The sequence below is a fragment of the Culex pipiens genome, chromosome 3 (assembly GCF_016801865.2).
Source record: "Culex pipiens pallens isolate TS chromosome 3, TS_CPP_V2, whole genome shotgun sequence".
Lineage (NCBI taxonomy): Eukaryota > Metazoa > Arthropoda > Insecta > Diptera > Culicidae > Culex > Culex pipiens.
In genome coordinates, this window is record NC_068939.1 from 143,979,776 (window position 1) to 143,994,130 (window position 14,355).

The 14,355-nt window shown below is 36.3% G+C and overlaps 1 protein-coding gene across 2 annotated transcripts in view; it reads right to left on the reverse strand.

The window, feature by feature from the left end:
* LOC120415907 (mucin-2) overlaps positions 1-14,355 on the reverse strand; it is a 56,328-nt gene that overhangs the window by 16,169 nt on the left and 25,804 nt on the right. The gene's annotated exons all lie outside the window — the stretch shown is intronic.

A 14,355-nucleotide genomic window follows, 5' to 3' on the forward strand; every position in this document is an offset into this window, starting at 1 on the left:
ACTGTAAAAATGCAGGGATCAAGTCTCCCTAAACGCACTTTTTTAAACAATTGATTGTAAAAATAGTATGACGATAAATTCAACATCAAACGCGTAAGAGTTTTGGAGTTGATAAGTTTATCAAACAATTCATGTATAAAAAATATTTCTTTGAATAATTTTTGAGTGTTTTCTATACATATCAAAACAAAGAAAAAAAAGATCTCTTGGAAGTTTTTTGCAGCTCGTTTTAGAAAAATGTGTGTAACTCAATCTAAACATTTTTTTTATTTTTTTTTGTTTTCTACAATTAGTTTTAGTTAATTTCGCACAGCTTTCAAGAACAAAGCTAATTGTTTTACCCACATGCTGACGAGATACGAGATGTCCCCGGGGATCAAGTCTCCCCACTCTCCCCTATAGAATTGTAATTTTATTTTGATGTGTACTAATTATTTATGTGCATTCCAAATATTCTTGGATAAGATCACAATCGTTCATTTCTTGAAATCAAAATTGTGAAAAGGGTGTCATCATTAAAATTAAATAAAATGTTAACGAGAAAGGTCGTGAAATTTCTATAACCCAAAACCAACATTTTCAAGTTATTAACTTTTTGCTCTTATTTCAAGTACTCAAAGGTAATTAGTTGGGCTTAAAATGAAAAATACTAAAACACTTTAAAATGTTGGTATATGCAATACACAACTTGCAAGTTGTGTATTTCAAATACGGACATTTTAAAATGTCGCATGCGGTACCCAAAAAATTATAGGTCATCGCTCTAATTTTCAAGGCAACGCAATTTTACTGAAAAAAAAGTAAAAAGGCAAAAATTACATCCATGAATAGGGGAAGGGGGGGAGGGGTCTGGTGTTTGTGACAGCCCATGTTAAAGGTATAGGAAAGCTTCGTGACATATCTAAAATTCTAAGACATATCTCAGAATGCTTCTAATGGATATTCACCTTTTTCAAATCACCAAACAAGGTTTTCATATGATCTGTAAGTGTATTAAGCAATGTGTTCAAAATGTCTTAGTGTTTTTCATCATTAACATGCCCAATTTGAGCCAAATCGAAGCACTTTTGATCTGCATCACTGGCCTGGTGGGGCCCGGGCCCCTTCTTCGACCAAAATTTGTTCTAAATTTGTCCGAGGGGACATTCTCAAACACGGTAATCAAAAAAATCCATGCGTGCGCCCTCCCTTCTGTCAGAGCCTAGCCACGCTACTGATCTGGATCCTGCTTGACGTGGATCACTGTATTCTTATACAGTCCAAACTCGATTATCCGACGCCTCGATTATCCGAAGTTTCGATTATCCGATGTTCGATTATCCGAAGGTTTGTATGGGACTTTGGATAATCGAATCACGAACAAAAAAACAATTTCGTATTTTTTTCATTTTCTCGTTTTTAACGTAAAATTTGAGTTCTACGACCCCATTTTAGACAAATTTGATTTGTTGATTGCATTTTAAAATAAAATGCATTTGTTCAATATTGCATCACCACCATTTTGGCCGCCATCTTGGATTTAAAAATTCTAAATAATTATAACTAGTTTAGGGGTCATACCTATGCTCAACAATAAAAAATTAGAAAACGAAAAAAATGTTTTTTCGTGATTCGATTATCCGAAGTGAAATTTTTCTGAGGCCTTCGGATAATCGAGTCTGGACTGTTTTCGAATTTTGTATAAAAAAACGTTACTTAATCCACCTATAGGTGGTTGGTGCCTTCCTCGCATATTTTTATCAAAATATCTGAGATCCGGCCTCAAAAAAAGTTTATTAAAAAAAACTGAAGTACTTATAGCTATTGATAGGGTTGTCAGATCTTCAATCTTTTGGGCTTGTTGGAAAGGTCTTTTGAATACCTATTCAACGACGGGTCGCATGACAGATCCGGACAACTTTTTCATCAAAATATTTGAGATTCGGCCTAAAAAAAGTGTATAAATTACACTTAAGTGCTCATAACTTTTGATGGGGTTGTCAGATCTTCAATCTTTTAAATGCGTTGGAAAGGTCTTTCAAATACCTTTCTAAAAATATATAGCATGGCACCCTTTTTTACAATATTTCAAACTACAGGCAAATCGGTTTTTAGCATAACTTTTGAAGTATTTTTCTAAACTTCATAATATTAACTAAGGTCTTGTGGGACCCCAAGACGGATCAAATGAGACCATAACGGTCCAAATCGGTTCAGCCAGTCCGGAGAAAATCGTGTGCATATTTTTCGGTGCACGGACTTACAGACATACACATACACACGCACAGAAATTTATTCAGAATTTGGTTCTGAGTCGATAGGTATACGCGAAGGTGGGTCTACGAGGTCATATAAAGAAGTTCATTTTTCGAGTAATTTTATAGCCTTTTCTCATTGAGGTGAGGAAGGCAAAAAGGTTTTTAAAGGTCCTATAAACGGAATTTTCCATTTTTGCTTTTTGGGTGTTTTTAAAACGGCCTTGGACACGGGAATTCACAAACGCCCAAAAAGCAAAAAATAAACCTTGAAAACCCAACTCCACCGTCCACACCCCCACAGCCTTCGTTTAACGATAGAAGAAACTAGTTCAAACCACCGTCAATCAATGCAACATTTATCAACACTTCAGTTCACACCTCTAAACGCAATGCGTGGGCATCGAATTTGGTTAACTAACTCTATTCCCTTCACGCCCAAACTGCCATATTACACACTCTGCCCAGAGGGGCTTGGCTCCAATAAACCAATTAACAGCTGCTGACACCTATTCGGAGAAATTTCGCCATCTTCAAACGCTTCAAGCTAATCGCTTTTAACCCCTCGCAGAAATGGGTCATTGTTGCATGGTCGCATTTGCATAGACAACCATTTTTTTTTTCTTGTCAAGCTTTATCACGTGAAAATGTTTGCCCAAATTGTTAACCCTTCTGTTTGGCCTCCACCACCGTGGGTAATGTCACAGACAAGTGGATGCTCAAGCAGAGGTCGGTGGGACTCCCACGTAAATCGTTCACATTTGGACGTCCATTTGTCGCTCCGCACCAGTCGTTTGTGCAGATCATCAGCCGGTAAACAACCGGTTTGGGGCGTCCAAATCTGGCCCGACCACCGGGGGAAAGATACCGCGCGTGGAAGAAAGATGTGACCAACTGACTGTCAGTTGAATGAGCCCTCAGATGTCGCAGCTGAGTTGCCGAAAAAAAAACAAGATTGCACACGTTTAGCCCCGCGGCCGACCAAGGGGCCAATGATTCATAGCTTACATAATTTCGCTTAACATGTTTACTTCATCGAAGAGGGGGAGAGAGAAGCCCCTTAAACCATCAGTATGCACAGTGAACGACCTCTCCCCATTCGGTAACGAATTTATTTTGGGGCCGCCACTGAGGGGTCAGACCCAGCAGCAGCGGCACATCTTTATCGCCAAATCATGGACCTTTTCCAGTTCGCTGTGGCCACACGGTTGGGCCCTTTGGAGAGCTGTTGTGGATGCTGTGCGTACAAATCGTCACGATTAAGACTTGGCTTGGCTGGGAAGGGCACTTTGGTGGGGCATTTTGAACACTTTTTTTTTCTCACAGACGTTATGCTTTTACTTTTGCCAGATTGGAAAGAAGAGCTCTCCAGTGGGGTGTAGCTCCCGCAGAGATGTAGGACAGAGGCAAGGTCACGTGTCTCTGTGTGGTTGACCGTTGCGGATCTGTGGGGACCGTTCCTTTTTGGGAATGCTGTTGAATTTCGGATGACCCTTTTGGGTTCATCTTTCGGTTGGATGGACAAGACGACTTACCTTTACTGATTGATTGACAATCTCTTTGAAGTATTCCTCAGTCGGATCGATAATTTTGAAGTTTTAAAGCATCTTCAGCTTTGATAACTAGAGTTTATTTTTCTTTAAATTTATTATTAGTTACATTCAATTGGTTTATTTAATTTGTCTCTGAAATCCTAGAATGTTGAGATTCAAATAAATAGTAGATCTGCACAGTTTGTCTTTTTTGCTAATTTTTTTCTCAGCAATTATTATACCAAAAAAACACGTATATTTAGCAAGTTAACGGTGTATCGTTTTTTTGTTTATTCACCAGAGAACTGTCTAAAATAAACACCGACAAACAAAATTTCTGCGCAGACTCAACTCGAACTTTGAATTTTCCAAAAATATTTAGACAAAAATGGGTTTTCTCCAAAGTTTGTATGGGGAATTAGTGCTGTTCGCTACTCCCACATATTGCATACAACTTTTTGTTGCATGCAAGCGCGACGAACCGCCCTAATTCTCCATGCAAACTTTGGAGAAAAACCATTCGGTCCTGCATAATTTTTTTTTATTTTTGTCTTTTTTTGTTGGTTACTGTAATTTATAGCAAAGTTTGTTTTTTTACGCTGTAAATGTTTGAATTCAAACACATATAAATACAAATTCATACAAATTCATATTTTTTGGCAAAATTTCACATAACAAATAAAATTTATTCACAATTGAAATATTATTTTTTTGAAACTTTTTTTACATTGAAATTTTTTTAGAAGCTAAGGTCAATGCAAATATTATTTTAAGTTGAATTTCAAGGTGGATTTTTTATGTATTAAAGCAAAATTATTTATGTTTTCAACTGATATGGTTCATTTTTTGCAAAAATTCTTAATTTTGTCTAAGGAATCGAATAAAGGAGAAAGCTCAAACTTTTTTGTATCCACCTTATGCAAAATGAACATTGTTAATTTTAAACAAAAAACTAACTTAATCCACCTATGTGGTTGATGCCTTCCTCACTTTTTACCAACAATGGGTAATATGAGTGGTTTGGATGATGGATCCGGACATCGTTTACATACATTTAAGTGAGATCCGGCTTCAAAAAAGTACATAAATATCACTTAAGTGGTCATAACTCGAGACAGGGTTGCCAGATTTTCAATTATGTGGACTCGTTGGAAAGTTCTCTTGATTACCTAACCAACGATGGGTCGGATGATGGATCCGGACATCGTTTACATACATTTAAGTGAGATCCGGCTTCAAAAAAGTACATAAATATCACTTAAGTGGTCATAACTCGAGACAGGGTTGCCAGATCTTCGATGTTTTAGACTCGTTGGAAAGGTCTCTTGATTACCTAACCAACGATGGGTTGGATGATGGATCCGGACATCGTTTACATACATTTAAGTAAGATCCGGCTTCAAAAAAGTACATAAATATCACTTAAGTGGTCATAACTCGAGACAGGGTTGCCAGATTTTCAATTATGTGGACTCGTTGGAAAGGCCTCTCGATTATCTATCCAACGATGGGCCGGATGATGGATCCGGACATCGTTTACATGCATTTAAGTGAGATCCGGCTTCAAAAAAGTACTTAAATATCACTTAAGTGGTCATAACTCGAGACAGGGTTACCAGATCTTCGATGTTGTGGAATTGTTGGAAAGGTCTTTTGATTACCTAACCAACGATGGATCCAGACATCGTTTACATGCATATAATTGAGATCCGGATATATGTGAAAACACATTTTTATACATAACTTTTGAACTACTTATCGAAACTTCAAACAATTCAATAGCGATGTATGGGACCCTAAACCAAGTCGAATGTAACTGGTTCGATCAAAATCGGTTCAGCCAGTGCTGAGAAAACTTGGCAAGATTTTTGAACACATACATACATACACACACACACATACTTAATCTTTCCAAAATTAAATGTTCAACATCTTCAACAGCAAGAAAAAAAAACTCTGATGAAGATCGCCTCCATGTGTGAATCCCCCAACCAGCAAATCAACCCAAGATCAGATTCCACCGACCTGATAGACGAAACCGAAAAGGTGACCCACTCGACGATCAGCGACGAACAGCAGATCTTTTCAGCAATAATTATTATGATTACTTTACGAGTCCCTCGATACTTCAAAATCTGCGACCCCCTTCGTTGACCCTGCATTTGTTCGCTGTGGTGACGAGTTTGTTGGTCACCGACAGTCACTTGGTCAAACATCTGCGTTAACCGCAGTTTCGACCACGACGACCGATTAGCCTAATCTGGTTGTCCCCGCGCTTCATCCCGCGTGTGGCCAAGCTGAACCAGCAGGTGGCGTTACTTCACCTTCTCTGGAGTCACAGACATACGGATGGGTCTTGGGCCAACTCAGATATTTGAACACTCAAGCTGCTGGTGATGACTGCTGTTTGTCTGTGCCGCTGGGACATCCCCGCACACTAATGAACCCGTCAGTGGTCCGCTGGCCATCAGTGTCGGCCTGGGATTGTCCCCGACGTGAAAGAGACTGCATCAAATGTCGCGTCAGTCTCGGGGGGGGCATCGATCATCGCAACACTTCTTCCAACGATCGGCTAAGATTTACGGTCATCTACGTGGTCACCGATGGTCATATCAACGGACTTGCAGCTGGATTTGAGTACATGCGAAATGTTTTTAAATCGTCAGTTAGACGCTACCGGGGAGTTGCATTTTTATGGATGGATGGACGTCACACGGCTGGTGGACAGATCGCGTACGCGTTGCATAGTCAGCGATTAGGTGGTTTTATGTTTGATTTATCGCTGGCTTTGGGTTTTGCCGCAATGGGCTGGTTGGTTGGACATAACGACGTTTGTTCAGGCACGAGGTGATCTGCTGGGTGCTACTGGTATTGGATGCATGTTTGCAATTGGTTAAAGAATTGGATGTTGCTGGAGCCGTTTTTAAATAGCAATATTTTTGGTTTGGAGCAGATTTGTTGAATTCAGAGTCATCTTTGCACTTTCTCAAGAACATATTATTTCATCGCTGCACCTCAAGAATTGATGTAGTGTATCAATGTCAAACACGGCATACAACCTTTACAGTAATAAACCTATTTGTTTTTTTTTTGCCCTCTTGGACCTCTCCGACCTTGAAGATCTTCAAGCAAAATCTAATCTTCCATTAGTACCATCACAAGCAGGTTGATCAGTGTACCACACCGTCTTCAGCGATTCGTTCCAAACCTTTTGCAAATTAACCCAACGTCCATGTCAAGACTTGCGATCTTTCGCAGATGTACACGATCTTTTTGGGTAATTGCTCGTTTATTATAGCCTCACCGCGAAGATCATAAGTAACGGCGGCGGCGGTGGCTTCAAATAATGGGAAAATAATTGTTTTGGTCACCTGTCTTTAGGCACATCAATTTGCGATGGCACTTCTTTCTACTTGTGCTCGCCCGGGTGGTGGCAGCGTTTTAAAACCCATATAAAAATAATTAAACGCCGTGTTACTCTTCGCCACACGTGGACCGACCACACCGACGGGGGGGATTCAGACTTTTTTTTTCGAGGGAAAGGTCAACCACTTTTTACCACTTCTTGGCGGCGATTAAGCATCGGCGGCGTCTTCTTCCCTCGAATGGCATGCCGTCTGCCTCCGGCCGATTGCGTCTTTTTATAGCGTCTGATTCAGCAGATATTTTAGCATATTTTAGTACGTGTGTTCTGCCGTGATTTGGCCACGGGGAGAGTTCGTACGCGTGTTGTGGGTTCTTCTTACATAAGCTCCGAGTCGACCCGCAAAGAAGATGACTCGAGCACCTGCGTAAATTTGTCACCTGGCGGAATTATACGGCTTTGGATTGCACAGTGGTTTGAGATTTGTGGGCATAATGTGTGTTGTAGCTTGAGTCATAAACTGAAAACAAATCCAATCTGATCATTTTTACCACATTTTCGTAAAGCCAAAGAAAAACGCAGTAAACCTGTTTTTCAAGTTTTGAAGATTATGAATGGCTATCTATAAAAATGTTAATAATGTGGCAGATTTTATTGATTGATCGCTATAAATAACAGCAAAGAATGATTTAAAATAAATTTCATACTTCGAGTTTAAGCGAAAGAATAGCTCATCAATTTACTCACATGAAGATGTCCTTCATTTCACCACAAAAATTATCTTTAATTTTTAGAATTAAATTAGAATTACCTTTAGGTCAGAATTCGGGAATTGAAAACATTATGTTATCTATTTTTTAATGAAATTGCTGTAATTAGATCATCTTGAAAATAATCATGAAAAACAGCAAAATAAAAGCACCACAAATCAAAATCAATGTTAAGTAGTTGTATGGAAATTCCCCAATTTTCTCGAGCTTGGGAGTTTAAGTGTAAAAAAGCTAATGTTTATCGACTCTAATCAAGGTCAGAAATATGGATAAACGCTTTATAAAATTAATGCAATGTTATGCAATGATTTAAAAATTTTACAAGAAACAGTGTTTTGAATGCATCACATGTTTTATGTAAAATATTTGTTCAAACAGAAAAATCTTTTGCGATACATTACATCATATTAAATAAGATATTTAAATTATATCTAAATACCTAAACTAGATCATGAAAACGCATCCCTTTGTTTAGAAGATTCCCCCTCTATTTTGAAAATTTTGAATTTGACAATTATCAAAAAGTTAAAGTATATTTTTTAGTCATTTACAATTATGCTTCCAAAAATCTTTTTTTCAATTAGGTACTCGAAAACTATATTGTTTCAATTAACTGATGCTAAAAATTTATATTTTCGTCAAAAATAAAAAATGTAGGTATTATCCATAAAGTAATTTAACAGCCAAAATTTTAATTTTAGAATCGAAAAATTAATGTTGGCTTCTTTTGTCTTTTGACAAAAATCATCATGAAAATTAATATGTTGAAAGATCGGTAATTCACAATTATTGTCACACAGAAAAAAAAGTCGCTATCAGATATAAAAATAAAAATCTTCTAATTGGATGAAAAAATCTTTTATTTACTAGAAGATTTCCCATCTATTTTCAGCTAAATTTTTAATTTGAGCAATTATCTAAGAGGGGAAAGAGGTTTACGTTTATTTTATAATCATTTTCAAACTGTATTGTTTCAATTGAAATAATACGAATAAAAAACGAATTTTTGAAATGACATTTCTTGATGAAAGTTAATGATACTGATATACATTTCAGTTTGACGCAATCAATAACCTTAACTTTGCAATAGTTCAGCAGTTTTTTTAGATGTAGATTTGTATATATTTTAAAATCAGATTTGAAATTTTAATATAATTGCATGCAAAAAAGGTTTCTTTTAACATATAACATTTTTTGTATTCAGAGATCTGTAATTTGCAAATATTTTCAGAAGGAAACAGAGAGTTGCCCTTAAAAAGCGCTCAGTTCTTAAAAAAGGCAAAATGGATTTAAAAAATCTCCGAATTTTTAACCTATCCATATACAATCCAGACTCGAGTATCCAATGCCTCAATTATCCGAAGTTTAGTCAAATATGAATGATTCATTGCCTTAAAAATTACTAAATGCAATTTTTAAATATTTAGCATCCTTTTTGGATTTGAAGTTTTTAAACCTATTTAGAGTTGTTCACTTAAGCTCAACAAACAAAAATATGACAAAGAAAATGCGGAATTCGAAATTCCATGCAATCCAATATATTTTTTCTATACTCGAGGATACAAATGTTTAAAGAGAAAACTTTTCCAATGCGACCTTGATATTGATATCAAACAATCATAACTTGTGCAAACCAAAGTCAAGTCTCTTCACGAATCAGGTCTCATCACAATAAAAGTCCCATCAAAGCTCGAGGTATCAAACCGGAAAAAAAATATTCGTGCATAAAATATTCAACCTTGAAATATTTTTGTTTTTATAGCGATTACAAACCAGTTTTTCTCATGAAAATAAAGAAACCAACTTCGCATACCATAAGGAAGACACACACAGAGTCCGCCACTGTGAAATCATCACACCGCGAAGCGGTCCTGAAATCGTCAAAGCTAGCCAAAGTCGCGCGGATGGCTCGTTTCGAAGGTTACTATCAATACTGATCCATCTTGTGGATGCTACAGGTTCTCCACCATAGGGTTGATTAATATATGCAAATGGCTTACCACAGCAGCACAATATTGCGTGTGTCATCTCGGGGTCCGATCGTGGGGCGGGGAGAGCGAGCAAGTGATTCAAGGTTATCCCAAACGGTCCACGGCCAGCGATTGCCAGCAGCGTCATCCGGATCACGGTGAACCTGCTGTGGCGACGACGCACATGCGGTGGCCCTAAAATTGCCACCCCTTTGGACGGCTTCGCCGTCAATCTCTGTTGTCGGAGTTGCTTTTTTTCAAAATTTCATCTTTTCGACAGATTCGTCATTTCAATTTCTCCATCAAATTTTGATGAGTTGTAAGATTTTAAATAATTTACCATTTGAATTGCTAAAACATCAATTTCGTCAAGAGAGCATGGCGGTGACGGCGCGATGTATCAACAAATGTGCGATGACAAGTTGGGCGTGTGACCCGTGGTCCATTAATTGGGACAAGACACCGGCGTGACAGCGAGGAGGACATCGCTCACCGACGGTGTCAATCTAGTTGGGCATGTCACTCTCACGTCAAAAGGGTCGTAAAAAGAGTGTTGCCGAAAGTCCTACGCCCATCAAGTGGATTTAGGGTCAAGATTGGTATCGGAACACGGTTTGTAGCGGTTTAGCGGAGATTTGGAGATACAGATGTATCACGATTGTTGAACTTTTCAGGACCGTTTGACGACCTTGACATGCGAGCAGCTATCTGCATAATCGTAAAAGGACGAAACGGTAGGTCCATCAAAATACAGTTACGCCCATTCAAATGAACTTTAAAAGTTACGGGCTGTCATCGCTGATTTGGTAGCACAGTTACAATATTTGATCGTTCTTAAAATGATCGGTCATCAAATGCAATCCATAAACCCCCAAACGACTCCCTCGCCGCCCTCTCAGCTGCGATTAATATCGCAAATTAATTAGTCACTTCAGCGTAACGGGTCGCCCCAAAACACGCGTACCCGTTTATTGGCGTTTCCCGCGCCATCTCGCCTGTCAATTAGTGCAGAGCCCGGCCAGTAGAAACAATTTTACTACTGCTGCTACTACTCACTTCACGATGCGGGGTCATAAAGATGCAAATCTTGCTCAAACCCATCGCTGCCGCAGAGCTACCTCTATTGTGAGTACCAGCGATTGTACCCTTTTCGGTGTACCGTTGAACGCTGAGGGTTTGAAAAGATTGTTTTTAAGTTGATTAGAAGAATTTAACTCAAGCCACCCTACGGTCTACGGTACAAGCCAAAAGTCAAACGTTCACCGATCGAATCGCACTTCACCCGAGCTAGAACCCCAGCAATTACAGAGACTAATAGAAGCCCATTATCCCGTTCGATTCTGATCCGGCACCTCTATGCTTAGTTAATCAGGCATACCTGATAGGACATCATCATCATCACAGTGGTAACCAAGTCCGGCACGCGGATGAACTTTTCCAAAGTGGTCTATCTCCGGTTTGCCATCTGATTTACATCACGAACGATGTTCGCCAAGCCGGAGACCTTCGGCGAAGGTTCGCTGTTTTTCGCAGGGGTAATATCACTTCTGGGCAATGCTAGAAGCTCACCGTTAACCCCTAACCCTTTAATGTCCGTCATTGCTCAGTTTACAGGCGCAAGGTCTTACAATTAAAACATTGTGTGAATTTGGAAGATTTAATTTTTGAAGGTTATGATTTAGATTTAGACTTTAGACTGACAATTTAGACTGAAAAAGGGAAATTTTTATACAAAATTACACTACACGCCCCAATCGACAGAATTGAGTTTTAGTGATTTTCCTGAGGAAGAACAACGTTTTAAATTTCGGCTAAGATTATACAGCCATTCCCCGTTTTTGCACGCCTCGGTTTTGCACTGCCCCGGTTATGATTCGTTCAGCTGCCTCGGGTAAGCACGGCCTAGTGCTTAACTGAAGCACAGAGCTTATGGTATTTTGGCTATATGGGAGCCATTGACTATAATCGTATGAAAAATCATAATAACATCAAAAAATTATACTGTTTTGAAATAAGATGATGTTAGCTATCGATTGCACTTATAATTACATGAAAATTTTCACAAAAATACGCATTTTTTCCTGTATTTTGAAAATGCAATGTTTCTCGAAAACATTACTTTCAATTATTGTTATTGCAATATAGGTATCAAATTATTGGAATTTGTCTCAAATACTCAAAATTTTAGATTTTTACAATATTAGTATCAAACGATCGGGATTTTTGGTATATTTCGAAAGTTATAACTAGGGTTAGTGAAATTTCACGATTTCGCGGACAGCGTGAAATCCGCGAAATTTGGCATTTTCCGCGAAATCCCGTGAAATGTTATGTTTGTGTGAAAATGTAACGATTTTTCTCAAAATAATTAATCAAACTCAAAAAGGAATAAAAATAATCTTATGAACTACTGTAGAATTCAGCGAGTGAATATCCTGGTTTAATAGAGCACCGGATTCGAGTGAAGAAATGACAGTTCTCCCATAAGTAGATTTAGTGACACGATTTCGCGGACAGCGTGAAATTCGCGAAATTTGGCTCTTTCCGTGAAATCTCGTGAAATTTTATGTTCAATTACTTATATAGGGTTAGTGAATTTTGACGATTCCGCGGAAGGGTGAAAAATTCTTGAAATTTATCAATTTTCTCAAATCACTTTTTTTTTCAAATGACTTTATAATAAATATTTCAACCATAAAGACTATCAAAGTAAATTTCATTAGTCTTCGTTTGATAAGCGTTCTATAGAAACTAACTTAATTTAGTAATATTTTAGTTCGCTGTAGTACAAATTATACTACTATTTTATTTAAAATGTATTATTTCAAAAGAAATTAAAAGAATCAAACTTTGTTTTATTTAAAATAAAATGAAGAGTATTTTCATATTTTGAAATCACCTTTTTAAAACATTTCAGATTTTTTTCTGAGCCCTGTTTTATTTTTAAAATATTTGATTATTTGTGTGAATAATTCCCTTGAAAGTTAAAAAATACATTTTTTAGTTTTCTGATCTTATTTTGAATAAAAATTTCGATTTCATAACAATTTATAAAATTTTTGCCCATGGATTTTAAATTTAGTTTTTTAAAAAGAGAGATGAAAACCTTAAAAATTATTTTGAATGGTCTAAATGTTGAAGAAAATTTAAACTATTTTACATATTTTGGATGGACAAGATTGTTGAATCTTGCTTTGATATGAAATTCAATAAAATTTAAACTAATAAAACAGAAGCAAATCAGTGAAAACTTTTTAACCTTTTTAAGTTGAATATTAAAAAAGCAATTCAATAAATGAGAATACGCATGCCTTACATTTTGTTTCAAAATATAAATTGAGCCCATCCGTTAACCGGACGGTTTTTTTGATAATTAGGAGATTTTTTTGTCACGTTTACGTCAGTTTATTAAAGAATAATATATAATGAAGCATAAAAAGTAGTTCCTGTGATTTAAACATAAGATTTTCAGAGTTATTTTAACATTTTTCACGTTCCGCGAAATTTGCGTGACATTCGGTGTTTTGAAAATGGGAAAAGGTCCTCGTGAAATTTGCTATTTTCGAGCGTGAAAAATCACTAAGCCTAGTTATAACCCATATTTTTGTGAAAATACTCATATTTTTCACAAAACTACGTATTTATGAAAAAATACTCAAAATTAATTTTTTTTCTCAGTATGGGTATCAAATGATCGGAATTTCTTATACATTTCGATTGTAACAACAATTTTATTTAAAATACTAAAATTTTCACAAAACTACTTATTTTTGATAAAATACTCAAAATTTTCACAAAACTTCATATTTTCAAAAAAAACACTCAAAATTTTAGTTTTTTACAATATGGATACCAAACGATCGAGATTTCTTCCTACATTTTGGAAGTTGTGACATTTTTTTTTTGGAAAATACTATTTTTTACACAAAACTTCGTATTTTCGAAAAAAAATGCTCAAAAGTTCAGTTATTTTACAATATGGGTATCAAATGATCAAGATATTTTAATTAATATCGAAACCTGTAACAATTTTGTTTTTAACTCGAAATTTTCACAAACAATATTGTAAAAAATACGAAAAAATTCAAAGTTTCTAAATTTATAACATTTGAAATGTTTAAAAAAAAATCCAATTATTTGTTACCTACTGAAATTTTAGGTGTATTTTTTACTAGAATACGTTGTTTTGTGATTTTTTTAGTATTTTCAAAAAAAAGGTTGTTATAACATTCGAAATATATGAAAAAAAATCTGACCGTTTGATATCTATATTGTAAAAAATTGAAATTTGAAGTATTTTCGAAAATACGTAATTTTATGAAATTTTTCAGTTTTTTTTTCAAAAAAAAAAGCTATTACATTCCAATTGTATGAAAAAGTCCCGATCATTTGACCCATATTGCAACAAAAACTGAAATTTTGAGTATTTTTTGAAAATACGTAGTTTTGTGAAAAATTTGAGTATTTTCAAAAAATGTTGTTACT